Source organism: Chlorocebus sabaeus, chromosome 19 (assembly GCF_047675955.1).
Source record: "Chlorocebus sabaeus isolate Y175 chromosome 19, mChlSab1.0.hap1, whole genome shotgun sequence".
Taxonomy (NCBI): domain Eukaryota; kingdom Metazoa; phylum Chordata; class Mammalia; order Primates; family Cercopithecidae; genus Chlorocebus; species Chlorocebus sabaeus.
Genome location: NC_132922.1, coordinates 14866012 through 14882926, shown reverse-complemented (window position 1 = coordinate 14882926; position 16915 = coordinate 14866012). Strand labels below are relative to the sequence as shown.

At 39.1% G+C, this 16915-nt stretch overlaps 1 protein-coding gene across 15 annotated transcripts in view; it reads right to left on the bottom strand.

Moving 5' to 3' along the window:
- The window catches only part of RBFOX2 (RNA binding fox-1 homolog 2), a 295689-nt gene that overhangs the window by 204484 nt on the left and 74290 nt on the right, over window positions 1-16915 (bottom strand). The window lies entirely within an intron of this gene.

Below are 16915 nucleotides of genomic sequence, written 5' to 3'. Positions count from 1 at the left end.
CAACTCACAGTAAGCCACTAGCACCCCTAAACACTAGGATAACTAAAAACTTGTTGGTTTATTTCCAAACGTCCTCTGGATGGAAAGGGGACAAGTACCAACCCTGCTGAGAACTGCCTCTTGACCCAGAAAAGTTCTAGGTCCCCGTCTCTATCAACCTGTTTCCCCTCAGTTTTTACTTTTGTATTTATTTATTTTTTGTTTTATCCCCTCAGTTCTCTTAAATCTGGATGAAATTCAACCTCTGTTCAAGACTTTCTCTACTACTCTATATCATCCTATGGACTTAAATGACTCCTCTTAATATTTAATATTTACTTAGCTTACTTGTGCAGCTTACTTTTTATGTTATTTATGATTCTAATTGATCTTATCATGTTGAGTATCTGTCTCATCTTTACTTTAAACCACTAAATCAAGATCCTTGAGGGCAAGGATGATAGCTAATAAAAGCTATGCAAACCCTAATTTAGTATAAGGTCACATAACATGAACACTCATTTCCAGCTTATCCGACCCGTTCAATCATTCAGTTAACATATACTAATATTAAAATTTTCCAAGCACTGTTAGTTGACTGATGGAGTAAAAAAGACGAATAAAAACAAGGTCCTTGCTTTCAACGGAACTTTTAAATGAGGGAAGATACATGTGCACACAAAGGAGTAAATGAGAACATACAGTGCTTTTGTAATTTTCAAAGTGCTCAACATCGTTACTTAGATATTCATCCTCTTCTTCCATTCATTTGTGCTTTCATTCCTACTAGCAGAACAGTGTAAAAGAAATTTTCATTGATAGGACTTTTGAATATAACAATAGAGTAAACTTTCCACTAATTGGTAGGTTGACTATATTCAGATATTTGATAGGCAAAAGCATGAAAGTCCGAAGACAACTTAAGCTCACTGCAGAGACCCTGTGTCTTGTTCATCATGATTTCCCTGAGATCTAGCACAATATCTAACACATGTAGACACCCAAAAGAATGTGTAAATAAATACACGGAGCTAAATAACCAGAAAAATGTGTAGGAATTCAGTCACTGAAGCAATCATAGACAATCCAAGTTCTCTTTATCTATTCCTATGAACCTGTTTTGGATATTTTAATATTTATAGTCTCCTCAAAGAAAGCACATTAGACACTGAGGAAAACTGCCTTTAAAAAAAATCATGGGTACCAAAACAATCTTGTAAAAGAAGAAAAAAGTTGAAGGACTCCGACTTCCTGATGCCAAAGTTTACTACAAAGCAACAATAATCAAGAGAGTGTAATACTGACATAAGGATACACACATAAACCAACAGAATACAACTGAGAGTCCAGAAACACGCCCTTACAGTTATGTGTCATCAAAGGGAAAAGGACAGTCTTTTCAACAAACCACACTAAGACAACTGGACATCCACATGTAAAAGAATGAAGTTGAGGCCGGGCGCGGTGGCTCACGCCTGTAATCCCAGCACTTTGGGAGGCCGAGGCGGGTGGATCACGAGGTCAGGAGATCGAGACCATCCTGGCTAACACGGTGAAACCCCGTCTCTACTAAAAACACAAAAAAATTAGCCAGGCGTGGTGGCGGGCACCTGTAGTCCCAGCTACTCGGGAGGCTGAGGCAAGACAACGGCATGAACCCGGGAGGCGGAGCTTGCAGTGAGCCGAGATTGTGCCACTGCACTCCAGCCTGGGCGACAGAGCGAGACTCCGTCTCAAAAAAAAAAAAAAAAAAAAAAAAAAAAAAGAATGAGGTTGGAACCCCACCCCACACTATAAACAATATTAACCCAAAATAGAGCATATTTAAAACCATAAAACTCTTAAAAAAAAAAAAGATAAGAGCTAATCTTCATGACCTTTGATTAGACAACAGTTTCTTCAATGTGACACCAAAAGCACAACCGACAAAGGAAAACAAATAAATCAGACTTCATCAAAATGTAAAACTTTTGGCTGAGTGCAGTGGTTCATGCCTGTAATCCCAGCACTTTGGGAGACCAAAGGAGAACTGCTTGAGGCCAGGAGTTTAAGACCAGCCTGGGTAACACAGTGAAACCCATCTCTACAAAAAATTTCAAAAAATAGCTGGGTATGGTGGCACACACCTGCAGTCCTAGCTATTCAGGAGGCTGAGACAGGAAGATCGCCTGAGCCTGGGAGTTTGAGGCTTCAGTAAGCTATGATCACACCACTGCACTCTAGCCTGGGACAATAGAGTAAGCACACTTTCTTAAAAAAAAAAATTTTTTTTTTAAAGATTGGGTGCAGTGACTTACACCTGCAATCCCAGCACTTTAGGAAAACAAGGTGAGAGGGTCTCTTGAGCCCAGTTCAAGACCAGCCTGGGCAACTTAGTGAGACCCCACTTCTAAAAAAAAAAAAATTTATTTAAATTATGTTTTGTGCTTCAAAGAACACCAACAAGAAAATAAAAAGATAACCCACAGAATGGGAGAAAATATTTGCAAGTCATATGTTTGACAAGGAATGTGTATCCCAAATACATAAAGAACTCTTAAAACTCAAGAACAAAAGGACAAATAACTTAAAAATTGGCAAAATATTTGAACAGACAGTTCTCCAAAAGAGATGTGCAAATGGCCAGTAAGTACATGGAGATGCTCAATATCATAAGTCATTATGCAAATCAAAACCACATTGAGATAAAACTCACACTCACCAGAATAGTCATAATCCAAAAGACAGACAACAATAAGTATTGTCAAAGATGCGGAGAAATCAGAATTCTTCCACACTGCGGGTGGGAATGTAAAATGGTACAGCTGCTCTGGAAACAGCTGGATAGTGCTTCTATTAAACATAGAGTTATATGACCGAGCAATTCCACCCCTGGGTATTTAACTAAGAAAACTGAAAACATATGTCCATACAAAATAATACACATGAATATTCATAGCAGCATTATTTCATAATAACCAAACAGCAGGAAAAAAACAAATGTCCGTCGATTGATGAATGGATAAATGAAGTACGGTACATCTATAGTGGAATATTATTCAGTAATTTTAAAAATAAAGTACAGATACAACACAGATGAATACTGAAAACACCATGCTTGAAAACAGACACAAAAGGCCACAAATGATATAATTCAATTCGTTTGAAATGTCAAGAATAGGCAGATTCATAGAGACAGAAAATATATTAGTGGTTCCAGGGACTAGTGGGAAGAAACGAGCAGTGACTGCTAATGGCTACGAGGTTTATCTGAGGGGAGATGACAATGTTCTGGAATTAGACATTAGTGATGGATGCACACATCCATTATTAAACTAAAAACCACTGAAACACTAAAAGCACTTCATAAAGGTGAGATTTATGATCTGTGAATTATATCTCATTAAATTATTTTAAAATAATAATAGTTATAGGCAATGTTGGCTATTTTTCATACTGATTTTTATAGGGGAAATATGCAGTTTAGATTTTAACAAAAGAACAAGGCTCCTTCCGAAATGCACAAGTGCCTTTTGTTTGTTCTGGATTCTACAAATTTACTTCCATGCACCATTCTCTACAAATTTTAACAATGATGATGATAACCCCCCGATACTGAGCACCTAACCAGTACAGTTCCAGGATGGAGGGGAAGAGGAAGAGATAGAGGCAAAGAGAATGAGCTAATATAGCAGTATACAAAAATACATTTCCTATCACTGGGGAAACTAACTGAGAGAAGGTAAGTCACTGGCCCGATAACACATAGATATTGAATGGGAAAGTCAAACTGCCAACCTGCGTCTGCTGGACTACAAAGCCCCTGTTCTTTCCATTTTTCCAGGTCTCATCCCTTCTAATCATTCCATATTATCCCCTTACAAGAAACATTTCATGATTGTCTGAGAAGGGCATTAAGAAAGTAATCAAAAATCCCAAAAGCATATTAACAGAAATTCATCACTCCGAGAGGACATCCCACATATGAACCATATTCCATGAAATCCTGGAGTTCAACAATGCAAAAAAAAAAACAAAACAAAACTCCTATAAGGAAAAGATCACATTCGTATAAGCCAGTATTGTCAAAAACTTCAATAGAAAAGTTGGTTGTAACAGGTTGCACAGAGATGTGTCAGAGGAAATGGATTTACTCCTCCGCCTGCCTTAGCAAAGCATTACTCTTCTTTATTTCCACCTCTCAGATAAGGCTATTTGGAACTCTCAAGCCCTCCTTGCATATACCCGTCTCTTACATGTTTTTGCATGATTTTGAATTTTACAGACATGGATCCTACTGCAGGTATTCTTTAGTAATTTGGCATTTTTGCTTGATACTATATAAGATTCATCTCCACTAGCGCACATAACTATTTTACTAACTATGATTGCCATTTAGTATTCTCTTATAAACTATAAACATGTCAAATAAATTACTTATCTGTCCTATTTTCCTCTTAATGGATAATTGAACTGTTTCCAGTTATGGTTTTTCTGCTCACACCATGCTGCCCATGAACATTCGTTTAGATTTGAGATACCATGTTTCACTTATGAGATTAGCAAAAATGGAAACACCATAAATAGACAAAAAGATGAGTCAACGGATACTCTCACACCTAACAGTAGGAATATAAGTATATTGGGACCCTGTTATGGAAAGTAATTTGACAGTACTATCAAAATATTGAATGCATATACCTTCTTGTAACTTCACATCTCTATCTAGACAAAGAAGCATGTGCAAAGATTTTCAAAACAGTTTGCGATAGTGAAAAACAAGAAAAAAACTTCAGTTTCCATTAATAACGTAATAGCGTTATCAATTACTGCAAAATTTCAACATTCCACCTGCACGAGTTTTAAAATAAGGTAAAATCTTTATGAATGACCTCAGGTCATATTAAATGACAGCAGAACAGAACGCTCAAGCAGAAATGGCTAGCTACACAGACGGCTCAGGCAGGAGGATCACTCAAGCCCTGGAGATTGAGACTAGCCTGGGCAACACAGCAACATCCCATCTCTTTTAAAAAAAAAAAAAGGTAACTGAAGGCATAGAAAAGACAAAGGAGGATCTATAATAATCTTCTAATACTGGTTACCTCCAGGGAGAAGAGTAAGATTTGGGGAAGGTTGAAAGGGCACGTTTTACCCAAATTTTACATTGTGTAAAATTCACATATGACTTAGAATAAAGCTGTTGTCAGTGTTTCTTAATGTTTTATAACTTATAAAACCAACTATATATCTCACTTAGTCCTCACAATGTATAAAACAAGTTTTATAAATGTTATTTTACAGATGACAAAACTGAAATTCAGACAGTTTAAGTGATTTGCTCATTATCAAATAACTAATGGCAGTGGCTGAAATGCCTCCAGACTTAGGTCTTGATTCTACACCCAACACTTCTACTACTTCATGACAACTATTAGGCTGGTGCAAAATTAAAGTAATGGTAAAAACCGCAATTATTTTGTGCCAGCCTAATAGTGGGAAAGATTTGCCTGGTTTGGTCAGGGATGATTATCATTATCTAATGATATGCAAGTCTGAGTGTTTAATCAGCATAAAAACAATAACTGGCATTTAAAGCAGAGATAGAATTACAAGGAAATCTACTGGAACAGAAGAGATGGAAATCAGATGTGTTAAAAGTCCAAAAAGAAAAGGTTTTAGTAGCGAAATGTCTATAAGCAAGCATTACTGGCCTACTAAGTTAAGAAAGAAAGAAACTGACTCTGTCTCGGCAGGGACTGCTCAAAAATAAAACTACATACATAAGAAATAAAATACCAGTCAAAAGAATCTTTATGAACTAAGAGGTCAGCAATTAAAACCATTTAGAAGCTTCTGGTTAGTGGACATGTGACAGTGCAAGAGAAAAATCCTTAAGTAACTAACAAAAAAAACACCAACTGCTGGCCGGGCGCAGTGGCTCACGCCAATAATCCCAGCACTCTGGGAGGCTGAGGTGGGCGGATCATGAGGTCAGGAGATAGAGACCATCCTGGCTAACACAGTGAAATCCCGTCTCAACTAAAAACACAAAAAATTAGCCGGGTGTGGTGGCGGGTGCCTGTAGTCCCAGCTACTCGGGAGGCTGAGGCAGGAGAATGGCGTGAACCCAGGAGGCAGAGCTTGGAGTGAGCCAAAATCGCGCCACTGCACTCCAGCCTGGGCGACAGAGCGAGACTCCATCTCAAAAAAAAAAAAAAAAAACAACCCAGCTGCCAATGCACTGTGAATGTGAATGTACAGTGGATACTGAGAGAAGTGATACACAGAAAGAAAAATAGCATCTGACTTTTATATTCTTCTTTGACTGCTTAGATGTTCCTATATGCACCTACATCTGCAAAATCTCTTTAAGCAGAAGAATTCTTCATTTATTCAGTAAGAGTGGATTGAACAACTGCTTTGAGAAACATAGTGCTGGCATTCTTGTCCTTGAGGCGCTCAGAGAGTCTCAAACTCCTGGCCTCAAGTGATCCTCCTGCCTCGGCCTCCCAAAGTGCTGGGATTATGGGAATGAGCCAGTGTGCCCAGCCTCAAGAAGAGAAATTGCTAAGTGACCACAGGGTGTCATTCTGCTTCCAAACCATAAGAGTTCAAAATACCTAGAGATAAGATGAAGACTTATAACTGATACAAATCTGATAGTATCTAACAACATGGTCCCAACATGAGGTCCAACTGTTAACTAGTAAACTAAGCTTTCACTACACAAAAACTCATTCTACCCCCACACCAAGACAAGACAATCAATGACAGTTCTTTGTTACATTCACTACTCCCTCCATATTTACTGCCCCCCCCTTTTTTTTTAATTAAAAATGACCTGGTATAAGCAGCATGTTTCATGGTAAAACCTGACACAGGGAATTTACTGGGTTCTCGAAGATTATCTTTGAAACACACTACAGTTTCTTCACTAGTGGTCACAGGTGTCTAAGAAATAACCAATCAAACCCCTTTTCTTTACAGGTGAGGAAGCTGAGACTTAGAGAAGTGCCTTGTCCACAGTCATTCAAACTAGGTAGATATGAAAGAGAACCCAGAATTTAGAACTCCTGACCCGCAAATCATATAAAGTATTCACCTTAGACTACTAGTTATATTATAGAAATATGTAACTCCTTTCATCATGCCATCATGCAATAGAAAGGTTGGGCTGAACCTTGGAAGTCAGTGATGCAGATTCAAATTCTGGCTGGGTCACTTTCTAACTATGTGACTCTAGTCAAAATCCTTAATATCTCTGACCCTAAATTGTCTCAGCTGTGTAACAGATAATATCTACCACATAAAGTTGTGACATTAAGTGAGATGATCAGGTGAAGCTTATCTGGCACAATATTTAACATACTGGAGAAGCTCAAAAAGAATTCCTTCCCAACCCCTATGTCTATCCGTTGCATATTATATAGTCTATGGGAATAAATCCCACAAAGTAGCACATTTCCAAATAACCAACCTTTAATTTTCTTAGCTTACTCTACCTACATCAGTTCTTTAGGAATATGTGCCAAATGGCCATTCTGCCTCACTGTAAGGTGTTCAGAACCTAGTGATATTGTAAACTGATTCTAGTATTCAAGGACAGAATGAATGAGAATAGCTCTAAAGCGACCAAAGAAACTCTGCCTTTTGTGACATATACAGTCAAGGCCACATGACAATACTTTGGCCAACAACAGATTGCATAAACAACGGTAGTCCCAAAAGACTATAATGAAGTTGGTCAGACAGTGGCTCACACCTGTAATCTCAGCACTCTGGGAGACTGAGGAGGGAGGATCGCCTGAGGTCAGGAGTTTGAGATCAGCCTGGCCAACAAGGCGAAACCCCATCTCTACTAAAAATACAAAATTTGCTGGGTGTGGTGATGAGTGCCTGTAATCCCAGTTACTCAGTAGGCTGAGGGCACTAGAATCCCTTGAACCCAGGAGGTGGAGGTTGCAGTGAGCCGAGATCACACCACTGCACTCCAGCCTAGGCAACAGAGCAAAACTCTTTCCCAAAAACTCCCATCGCAGTGACATCATAACTGTCATAGCATGAAACATTACTTATGTGTTTGTGTGATGCTGGCATAAACAAGCCTACTGTGCTGCCAGTAATATAAAAGTCTAGCACATATAATGTACAGTTCACAGTGCTTGATAAAGACAATAAGTGGTTATTTTACTGGTTTATGTATTTGCCATACCATACTTTTTTCATTAGAGTGTGCTCCTTCTACTTATTAAAAAAAAAAAAAAAAAAAAAAAAAAAAAAAAGTTAACTGTAAAATAGCCTCAGGGAGGTCCTTCCTGAGGTGTTCCAGCACATGGCATTGTTGTCATAGAAAATGACAGCTCCATGTGTGTTACTGGCCCTTACCACCTTCCAGTGGGAAGGATGTGGAGGTGGAAAGCATATTGATGATCCTGTCCCTGTGGAAGCCTAGGCTGATCTGTGTGTTTACGTCTTAGCTTTCAACAAAAGTTTAAAAAGTAAAAAAAAAAAAAAAAAAATTAAAAATCTTAAAAACCTTACAGAATAAGGATACAAAGAAAATATTTTTGTACAGCTGTATAATGTGTTTGTATTTTAAGATAAGTATTATTACAAAAGAATAAAAAAGTTAAAAAATTTTTTAAAGTTTATAAAGTGAAAAAGTTATAGTATGCTAAGGCAAATTTGTTGTTAAAGAAAAAGAATTTTGTACAAATTTAGTGTAGCCTAAGTGTACAGTGTTGATAAAGTCATCAGTAGTGTACAGTAATGCCCGAGGCCTTCACATCCACTCACCACTCACTCACTGACTCATCCACAGCAACTTCCAATCCTGCAGGCTGCATTCGTAAATGCCCTATACCTGTGTATCATTTTTATCTTTTACACTGTATTTCTGCTGTACCTTTTCCATGTTTAGATACACTGTGTTACAGTTGCCTAAAGTATTCAGTACAGTCACATGCTGTACAGATGTGCAGCCTCGGAACAAAAGGCCGTATCATACAGCCCAGGTATGACAATGTATGCTTCATACAGCTAGATAGTCCATTCTGCTGTCATCAATTCCTGTTTGGCCACCACCCTCAGTTCTTTCAATTTCCTTTACAAATCCACTTCCTTCTCCCATTTAAAAAAATAAAATCAAACTCAATCATGATGACAAAATTATATTTTGAAGTACATAAATAAGAAATAAAATTCTGGCCAGGCACAGTGACTCACTCGTGTAATCTCAGCACTTTGGGAAGATAAGGTGGGAAGACTGCTTGAGCTCAAGAGGTTGAGACCAGCCTGGGCAACACAAGGAGACCCTGGGTCTATAAGAAATATTAAAAATTAGCCAGGTGTGGTGGCGCACACCTGTGGTCCCAGCTACTTGACAGGCTGAAGTGGGAGGATGGCTTGGTCCAGGAGGCGGAAGCTGCAGTGAGCTGAGATTGTACCACGGCTTTCTAGCCTGGGCAACAGAGCAAGACTGTTTCAAAAAAAATTTTAATTAAAATTTAAAAAAATAAAGTTTCCCGTTAATCTTTTCTAGTGCTGAGGTTTAAGATCATACTATAAATATTCTTTAGCAGTTTCCTTTTTTTTAAATTGTGGTTAAATATACATGAAGTTACCATTTTAGCCATTTTTCAGTATATAATTCTATAGCATTAAGTAGATTTATATTGTTGTGCAACCACCACTATCCATCTCCAGAACTTTCTGATCTTCCCCAACTGAAAGGCTGCACCCAATAAACACTAACTCCCCATTCCTCTCTCCCTCCTCCACTGCCAACCAGCATTCTACTTTGTGTCTCCAGCAGTGTGACTACTTTAAGTACCTCACACGAGTAGAGTCAAACAATGTTTGTGCCGTGACATCATCTCAGCTCACTGCACTTATCTCACTTACCATATATTTATGGTCCATCCATATTGTAGCATGTGTCAGAATTTCCTTCTGAGTTCAAATAATATTATTGTGTTACAATTATATGAAAAGACAATTTTATGTGCATAGCACTGTATGGCAGCCTACAATATGTGGTACGTAAAAATCACATTTTGTCCATCCATTCATCTGTCGATGGACACTTGGGTTGCCTCTACCTTTTAACTATTGTGAATAAAGCTGCTATGAATATGGGTGTACAAATATCTATTCAAGCCCCTGCCTTCAATGCTGTTGGGTAAACATCCAGAAGCAGGACTGCTGGATCACTGGTAATTCTATGGTGCTTGCACAGTGACAATATTTAACTTTTTAAGGGATTGCCATACTGCTTTCCAAAGCACTGAACCATTTTAAATTTCCACCGGCAAAGCACAAGAGTTTCAATCTCTCCATATTCTTACTTAAACTTGTTACTGTGTGTGTATGTTCATCCTGATGAGTGTGAAGTGTTATCTCATTGTTTTGATTTATATTTCCTTTATGGCTTAGTGATGCTGAGCATCTTTTCATGTGCTTATTGACCATTTGTACACCTTCTTTGGAGAAATGTGTATTCAAGTCCCCTGCCCATTTTATAATTGGGCCATTTGCTTTTTTGTTGTTGAGTTGTAAAAGTTCTTCATATATTTCGGATATTAATCCCTTATCAGATATATTTTTGCAAATATTTTCTTCCATTAGTGGGTAGCCTTTTCATTCTGTTAACAGCGTCCTTTGATGCATAAAAGTTTTTAATTTTGATAAAGTCTAATTCATCTGTTTTTTCTTTTTTGCCTGTGATTTTGGTGTCATGTCTAAGAATCCACTGCCAAATCCAAGGTCATGAGGATTTACTCTAAGTTTTCTTCTAAGAGTTTTATAGTTTTAGCTCTTATGTTTAGGCCTTTGATCCATTTTGAGTTAATTTTGGTATTGACGTAAGGTCCAACTTCATTTTTTTTTGGCATGTGTCTTACTTATTTTTGAGGTTCCTTAGATCTCTGTCCATTTACCATCTTCTTCCTGTTTTCTGAGGATTTAGAATTAAACATCCATTCCATCTATATGCTGGTTATCAATTAATTGATTATCAGCTCCAAATTTACCCTTTTTGCCTGCTGTGTGAAAACGAACCTGGGCCCTTTAAATATTTTTCCTTTGCCAGCATGCATGAGGTCAAGCTTTATCCACAGAGGACACAGGAGATACACTGTAGGAAGAAAGCATTTCTCCTCCAGGTCCCATTGTGCTTGCCTAGCGGGTTCCCACAGGGTAAGCAGTTTCCCTCCATCCTAGCTCCTACAATGGACAGCAGCCAGCAGCTAGTAGCTTCCCTCAGTAACCCTTTTCATGCTGTCATATGGCAAAGTGCCTCTAGTGAAACAACTCCTTGTGAAGAGCTTTCCTCAAGTATCCTAGAGGGTAGTTTCTGGCAACTTCAAAAGGACAGATTTCCAGCAAGTTCTGCTGGTAGAGGTCCATAGGGACTTACTTCTCTGCCATTCTGAGAGTCAAAGTCATGCCTTTCCAACAAAGCGCCTCGGATTTCAGTCTCTCGGCCAGGGAGTGGTTGGTGGTATTGACAGAGATGGCCCTTTGGGTATGACATTTCAGTCCCAGGCTAGCTGCTTAGCTGCTATTACACTAATTCTATTTTATCACACATCAATCATATTATTACATTATATCTGCTATTTCAGATACAGCAGATCCATATCTGCTGTTATTTAGTTTTCTTCCTACGAGCCAATTTCTCATTACTTCAATCTCCTCTTATGGTAAATAATTCTTTTTTTTTTTTTTTTTTGAGATGCAGTCTCGCTCTGTCACCCAGGATGGAGTGCAGTGGGGTGATCTTGACTCACTGCAAGTTCTGCCTCCCGGGTTTATGCCATTCTCCTGCCTCAGCCTCCCAGGTAGCTGGGATTACAGGCGCGTGCCACTAGGCCCAGCTAATTTTTTTGTATTTTTAGTAGAGACGGGGTTTCACCGTGTTAGCCAGGATTGTCTCGATCTCCTGACCTCGTGATCCGCCCGCCTTGGCCTCCCAAATTGCTGGGATCACCATGCCTGGCCCTTTTTTTTTTTTTTTTTTGAGACAGAGTTTTGCTCACTGCCCAGGATGGAGTGCAGTGGCGTGATCTTGGCTCACTGCAACCTCCACCTCCTGGGTTCAAGTGATTCTTCTGCCTCAGTCTCCTGAGTAGCTGGGATTACAGGCATGTGCCACCATACCCGGCTAATTTTGTATTTTTAGTGGAGACGGGGTTGCTCCATGTTGGTCAGGCTGGTCTCAAATTCCCGACCTCAGGTGATTCGCCCGCCTTGGCCTCCCAAAGTGCTGGGATTACAGGCATGAGCCAACGAGTCTGGCCAAAAATTGTCAAACAAGCAGCAAAGTTGAATGAATGTCCCAGGAAGCACGCACATGTCCCCGCCTCCGGCTAGATTCCATCTGACTTTCTCTTAGTTTGTTGCCCTGGTGGTCACTAAGGCAGAAAGACCCCAAACATATTTCCTCCTGAGGACATTCAGGGTGGAATTCAGTCAGAACGCACCTTCTCCCTCCCACAACTTACATCCCTCATGCGTGCCCCATGCCCTAATGCCTTTCTTTCCTTCTTTCTTTCTTTCCTTCTCTTCCTTTTCCTTCCTTCCTTCCTTCCTTCCTTCCTTCCATCCATGCATGTTGGTCTGGCTGGTCTCGAACTCCCAACCACAGGTGATCCGCCTCCCAAAGCGCTGGGATTACATGCATGAGCCTCCGTGCCTGGCGGTAAATAATTCTTTATATTAAATTCCCTGTCCAAAGTACTGTGTAGTCTCTCTCTCCTGGCTGGACCTGGACTCATACAAGTGAGCTGGAAAAAAATGTTAACAGCTACTTACTATACATAAGACAGACATTATGCGTAGTGTTTTATAAACATTATCACTTTTAATTCTCACTAAAACCCTGTGATATATCACTTTATAGTAAGGAAACTGAGGCTCAGAAAAACCATACAATTTTCCCCCCATATTACAAATCCAGGTCTGTCTTACATTAAAGTCCCTGCTGGCTTTCTACTATGGTGTTTATTTTTCTTCACAGACCTAAGAACACATTTTTAAAAGAAACTGAACATTTATGTGCAAAAAGAATTAACATAGCAGGTCTGACTGCTATTCTCAGAGAAAGCAGCTTCCAAAGTTGGCCTTAGCTGGTATCTGGGAACTGAAGATTTTACAAGGGTTCTATCCCCAGAACTGATCAGAGTGGCTCTTATCTGTTAATGCCTGCTTTCCTTTTGGGAGTCTGGAATTTTGATATGTGCTAGGGTTAGGGTGCCTATGTGAACAGCTCCCCCTCCACCACCATCCCCAGCCAAAAAAATCTCAGCACTAAGACTGTAACAAGCTTCCCTGGTAGACAACACTGTCAAAACTTACTGCTGGAGGAATCAAAGCAAGTCCTGTGACTCTACTAGGAAAGGACTTTTGGAAGCTTGAGTCAGGTTTCCTCTGGACTTCACCCCATGTACCTTTTTTCTTTGCTGACATTGCTTTATAGCCTTTTACTAGTATAAAGCATAGCTATAAGTAGGACTACATCTTAGTTCCGTAAGTCCTAGATAATTCACTGGACCTAGGGTAGTCTTGGAGACCCCCAAAAAAACCTATAATACACCAAGTACTTTGTTAAATGCTGAGGACACAAAGATGAATAAGGCCTTTGCCCTCAAGGAACTTTAGTCTATTTAAATTTCCATTCCTTCATTCCTATGATCATCACTTCTTAGTCTGTTCACCACTTAAAATAGATTAGATTCATTTCCCTGAGCTAAATTTCATTCTTAGTGCTGAAGTGATGCTAAATAAATATTTAATAAGTCCATCAGCAAAATCTGAGATACAAAGCTCTAATAGACTCAAAGGCTACACATACTTTCTCTTTACTTTCCCTGTCTTATTGTGTTCCTCATTAAAAATAAATTGACAAACGCTTGTACATTGCTGGTGGGAATGTAAAATGGAGCAGCTGCTATGGAAAAGAGATTGGCACATCTTCAGAAAGTTAAATACAGAGCTCCCATATGACCCAGCAATTCCACTCCTAGGTATAAACCCGAAGAACTGAAAACAGGTACTCAAACCAATACTTGTACACAGATGTTCACGGCAACACTACTCACGATAGCCAAAGGACGGAAACCCAAACGTCCATCAAGGGATAAACAGCTAAACAAATTGTGCTATATACACACAAAGGAATATCATTCAGTTATAAAAAGGAATGAAGTACTGATATATGCTACAACATGGATAAACACTGAAAACACACAGTACTAAATGAAAGAAGCCAGACATAAAAGGTCACATATTATATGACTCCATTTCTATAAAATCTCCAGAATAGGTAAATTCATCAAAACAGAAAGCAGATTGGTGGCTGCCAGCAGCTGCAAGGAAGGGGAAAGAGAGGATGATTGCTTAATGGATACGGGGTTCTTTTGAGGGTGATGTAAAAATGTGAGCTACATGGAGGTAGTGGTTGTACAGCACTGTGAATGTACTAAATGCCACAAATTGTTCACTTTTTTAAAAGGGTAATTTTATGTTACATGAATTTAACCTCCATTAACATTTTTTTGAAAATCAATGCAGTATACACCACAGTACAAATGAAGAGACTTCCTGTTGTTGTTTGAGTAAGTACTTACAGCTTGAGATAAAATCATCAGTGACTGCAATAAATACAGATTCAAAAAAGTGCTGTATCTCAGTATATACTCTGGAAAACTGAAGATTCAAAGTGGTTCTAAGCAACGACACAGATACTGATGCAGTACAGCCTATACACATTTTTTCCCAAAAAGAAAAAATATTTCTAAATTACATAAATTAATACATATTCTAAGTAGATATTTGCCTATTTCCTTGACATCCCTAAAAGCTTAATAGGTTAGCCCTTCCTTTCAATGGAAAAACAGCATAAAGCCTTATATTCATGGTTTCCTCATATTCAGGCACATATAACACACACACACACACACACACATATATATATATATATTTTAAGTCTGGAAGTACATATCCCAAAATGTTTACAGTGGTCATATGTCTTGGTGTTGAATTTGGATTTATGAGTGATATATGTCTTTGTGGGGGGAGGAGGTTTCTTATCTGTATTTTCTAACCGTTCAACAAATGAACATGTATTATTTTTACTTAACTCGAAAAAAATGGAGATAACAACAATACCTACCTCAGGGATGCTGTGAAGATTAAATGAAACAACAGACATAAAGCTCTTAACACAGAATTCAGCACAAGTACACAACAACTGTCAAGCAGTATGGATGGTATTGTTTCTGATTTTATAAATACTCCTCAGGATTCAGGATGTGTGTCTTAGTATCTAAGGCAAAAGCACTCATCTTAATCCAGGCCTTCAAGCTTAAATTACTCTAACAAGAGTCTCTCGGCTGGTCCAGCTAAGAGCTGGCCTCCATCCACCCCTGCCCAGCTTTCTTACCAGGGCCAGGGTTAACTACCTAAAACACCACTCATAACACTTCCATACTAATGGCCCTCCACTGTTTACATGATTAGGTTCCAAATATCCCAAGCCTTGCCCCACTTGGTTATTCTCTTTTTCTTCTCATTTATTCCTTCAGCAAACATTTACTGAGGGACGTTTATGTGTCTGGAACTTTGTAGGAATGCAAAGGAAAATAAGTTAGGGATTCTTTTCTCAAAGAACTCACAGTCTAGTAAGAGAAAGAGGCATGTAAACAAATACAATATGAACCATGTAATAAAATGTAAATGTATGGCCCAGAGAGAACAAGTGTACATGGTTGATAATGAAGTGAGAAAGGCATAAAGAAATTACAAACAGGAGAACTCACAGTAGGTAAGACTTGAATGGAGTTTGGAGGATGACCACAAATAACTAATTTCCAGATAGAAACTTTACTTAATTTACTTCACACCTGGGCATATTCTCAAACATCAACTCGAGCAAAATTCAGCAAAATCCCACCTCCCTTCACAATGCAATCCTCTAACTCTTGCCCACTCTCTTTCAATTTGTGGGTCAAGATCCATTCATGACTTACAGAACCAATTTAAGAGGTCTCAACCACTACTGAAATAAAAGATTAGAGAATTAGAGCTGCAATTCTTAAACTTTTTTGATTTCAGAATACCTTAACACTTTTAAAAATTACCAAAGATTCCAAAGAGCTTTTGTTTATGTGGTTATAACTGAGATTTGCCTATTAGAAACTAAAACGGGGCCGGGCGCGGTGGCTCAAGCCTGTAATCCCAGCACTTTGGGAGGCCGAGACGGGCGGATCACGAGGTCAGGAGATCGTAGACCATCCTGGCTAACACGGTGAAACCTCGTCTCTACTAAAAAATACAAAAAACTAGCCGGGCGTGGTGGCGGGCGCCTGTAGTCCCAGCTACTTGGGAGGCTGAGGCAGGAGAATGGCGTGAACCCGGGAGGCGGAGCTTGCAGTGAGCTGAGATCCGGCCACTGCACTCCAGCCTGGGCGACAGAGCGAGACTCCGTCTCCAAAAAAAAAAAAAAAAAAAAAAAAAAAAAAAAAAAAAAAAAAAAAGAAACTAAAACGGAATAATTCAAAAAATGTGTTAATTCCTTTAAGTACCAATAATAAACCATTATGCTAGTCTAAAAAATGTTATGAAAATGGTTTCGTTTGTAAACGAAACCAGTGAGAAGAGTGTCATTATTTTACATTTCTAAAAATATTTTTAACATCCAACTTAATAGAACAGTGGTCCCCAATCTTTTTGGCACAGGGACTGGTTTCATGGAAGACAATTTTTCCATGGGGGGTGGGGTGGGGGTGGGGATGGTTTCAAGATGAAACTGTTCCACCTTAGGTCATCAGGCATTAGATGGAACAGGCAACCTAGATCCCTTGCATGTGCAGTTCACAGTAGGGTACGCGTTCTTATGAGAATCTAATGCCACCACTGATCTGATAGGAGGTGGCACTCAGGCAGTGGTGCCTGC